This window comes from Sciurus vulgaris (assembly GCF_902686455.1).
Source record: "Sciurus vulgaris genome assembly, chromosome: 4".
Lineage (NCBI taxonomy): Eukaryota > Metazoa > Chordata > Mammalia > Rodentia > Sciuridae > Sciurus > Sciurus vulgaris.
The window spans coordinates 95,845,766-95,849,373 of record NC_136464.1 but is presented as its reverse complement, the minus strand read 5'-3'; the positions used below and the strand labels follow the sequence as shown (position 1 = coordinate 95,849,373).

The window sequence follows — 3,608 nt, the reverse complement described above, 5'->3', positions numbered from 1 at the left end:
GTAATTATGTTAAAAATAATTGGTTGGTTTTGCATACATTTTATAGCAGTACCTTATACTCCCTGCAGGGAAGATGGATGGGACTACAACTGCACGATTTTTGTTATTCCTTGACAACTATTTTGCTCATCCTCCAGCTGAAATCTTACTGAAAATAATGTTTAAGCCATGTACTTTCCCCCAAATGTGACTTTATTAATTTAGTCACATAACCAGGGTATCCTTAGATCAATGAGGAGTGAATGTAAACACTTTCTTGAACAGCTGGAACAACTAGTAGCAGTGAACAGAAGCATGGTTATGGGATATTTCCAAATGAGTTTATTATAAAATATGCTACAAATGAGGTTTCCAGTTCCACATCAGCAACTTAAGACACAGTTGCTGCTGGTACTGTCTTTTGCCTGCTACTATGTTCAGCCACCATGATGAATAAAGTGGTGACTTTGAAGGATTCCATGTCAAGTGAAGATAAAATAATGTCTGGCCTCTTCACATATTAAAAAAATGTAACTTCAGAGCCTGTGCATCAGGTGGCATGAGTGGATGTCACCAGGCACCAGTTGTTCATAAACTACCTGATGATGAAACAGATGAAATGGTTACAAATCAAGGTTCTGCTAACAGTGATGATGACACTGATATTAATGAGATAACAATAAGATAGTTAACACTTCAGAAAAAAGTGTCCAAAATCACCATGCTGAACATGTGTGATGGAATTATTGAAGGACCACAGCAGAATGCATCATAACACAACAAGAGACCATGCTATTTTATGAAAGGAAAAGAGACTTCTAACACAAAAACTATTGTTAATGAAGCAGGTAACTGTGAAACATTTTTAAAAGTCATTCAACCGAATGCCCCCTCATCTCTATATGACAGCCCCTCAACTGTTTCGCCTGTTTCTTTTCAGCCATAAAAAAACACAGCATACAGTAATATTTTGGTCAAAACACAGCAGCACAGCTGGAGACTGAAGGCTGCCACTCTGCTGTTCAACTGTTGATGCAGGGTTATGGTGATGCCAGTGTGCTGCTTGGTTATTCTGCACAGTCATTTTTTTCACAGTATTAATGATATGTAATTTTTCACTGTTAAATACTTAGGTGAATAAATATGAGAAAATAATTGCTTATTAGAAGCCTATAAATTCAGAAGCAAGAATGATGGTGATGTCAAAGAACAGATTGTCCATATTAGGGGACCAGAGATAATGACACCTTTGTTTTCTGGTACTTCAGTGTAAACAAATCTTGTTTCACGTACAAAACTATCAAAGATATTCTTTGTTTTTTATAACGTTAGCATGAAGCTATATGTATGAGGTATTTATGATACATAAATAAATTTCATGTTTAGAATTAGATCATATCACCAAAACCTGTGTGTGTGCATATATATAATATATAAAATATATAATATATATAATTATATACTATATAATGTATATATATATATAATGTATACTAATATGTTCTAAAATATGAAAAAAATCCCCTGAAATCTAAAATACTTCTGGGGTCCTCCTCCCTCCAGCTGAGGGCCAGATGAGGCCCACCCACCCCCACCGCACAAAGCTCAGTGAGCCTGTTAGTCAGCAGGGGTAGCACGTTGGGATGCGGGCTACTTAACGTACTGCTGCATGAGCTATTGACAGGTTTGGAGCTGGAGAAGACTAGCCTGGGCTGGCGAAGCAGCAGCCTGAGTTAAGAAGACAGGATGCCTGTGGTGATGATGCAGCGATTGAGAGATCCTGACATAAATCCTTGTTGGTTGGAATCTGATGCTTCTACTGGATGTATGGATGAAAATAATTATGATAGGGAAAGATGTGCCAGTTACTTCTTGAAGTACAAAACTACCTGAGATTCTGGAATTCCATCATGATCCAAAGAAGACAGAATGGAGTGAAACTATCTATGCCCACAGCAGCAGAAAGAGATAAAATCTTGGGAGCAATGGGAAAGTTGCCATATTGAATGTTTGCTCTAAAATTGTTTATGTAAACTAGAAACAGATAAATATTTTTAATGCACGATTACTATAATCTTGTAAGACTTGACTGGCCTTACCCTGACAGATCTGAAGTTTTACAAGAAGAGACAGAATTCAGTTAGTGCTGTGTCTTTGATGTTTGTTCTCAGTGCCATGATAATATGTCACTGCCATGCTGTACTTCCTACAGGTAAGGAGGGTCAGGTAATGGGTCTGAGAGCAAGATAAGTGTTTCCGAAGAAAGGAAATGATGAGAAGAAGAACAACATGATAGAAGGAAAGCTTGCTTTGCATGTGCAGTGTCGGTGTCACCTAGAGTTTGAAGTGTGTAGAGGTGAGGGGGAAGAGTGGAAAGGTGAGTTAAGGTAGATGTGTGATGGTTCTCAAACACAAAGCTTACACCTAAAATCTCTGTTGTTTCACTCACTCATTTTTGTTTGAATAAGGTTAATAGATTCACTGGGGGGAAATGGGTACAGGAAAATTGTTCTAAATAAATGGCATGAAAAATAAAAAAAATAATAAAATAAAATAATTCTGGTGCCATGTCAAGTAAGTTGAGTCTTTCTTATTATTCAATTACTAAAAATTTGAATATAGTATTAGTTTAATAATTAGAAAACATCTTTGGAATGATTTAAGTAAGTGAATTTACATTTGCAATTGCAAATTGCATGAAATCTAAATATCAGATCAAGTATTTCCAATGAAAATTTAGTATATGGAGTAAGATTTGCTTTGTTAACTATCTCATTATGCCTTTGTGGTTTACACATTATAATGATGCTGCTTTATTTTTTTTCTAACATAAACATTTTTTTTTAACTTCAGTTTATACTCCTTCATCTAACTTGTTCCTCCTTAAGCATTTTGACATTTTTATACATTGTCCTATGTAGCATTGCCAGAGTAATTTATCTAAAATGCAAACCTATCCCTCTAGTATTCCTGCCTACCTTGTGCAGAGAAAAGATTTCAAACATGGCATTGCAATTAAAACATTTCATGAGCTATGTCCTACTTCCCTCACTCTCATGGCTGCTTGATTTGCATTTTATGCCCTGCTAACACTAAACAGAGCACAAATTTGTGCCTGTGTGCTTTATTCCAAGTCATTTTCTTTGCCTACAGCACTTGCTAACTTTCCAAGTATGTGCAGCTGTTGAAACAAGATTATGTGGAATAATTTCAACCTTAGTCAAAAGTAACTTGTTTTCAAATAAGTAGACCAAACCAACAAATCAAAATCTCACTCAAGTTGATCTCAAATAAGGGTGATTTATTTCTAGCACATAAGTATATTTCACAAAATCAAGAGACAAAAAGTACAAAGGATGAAATTCATCAGAGCCTATTTCTCATTCATTTTTTCTTTTCTTCTGCCTGCAAGCTGACATTTTATTTTCCTGCTCCTTCATCTGATTACAAAAGGCCAATTATGATGTCAACAACTCCCAAGTCTGCGATGCCTTCTGAGACCATAATCTACTCGCTTTCTAGTTCTCATTCATTTACCTTACTAAAGAGTTAATTTACTTGTGCAACTGTGCCACAGCATCCAGGCCTGGATCTTGGGAGAAAATAAGAAAATCTGTACATATGAGATT

The 3,608-nt window shown here is 35.9% G+C and overlaps 1 pseudogene across 1 annotated transcript; it reads left to right on the top strand.

Moving 5' to 3' along the window:
- Nucleotides 1-1,725: 1,725 nt before the first annotated feature.
- LOC306659373 (coiled-coil-helix-coiled-coil-helix domain-containing protein 7-like) lies at nt 1,726-2,203 on the top strand (annotated as a pseudogene). The gene has a single exon. The product of its transcript is annotated as a coiled-coil-helix-coiled-coil-helix domain-containing protein 7-like (transcript).
- The last annotated feature ends 1,405 nt before the right edge of the window (nt 2,204-3,608 follow it).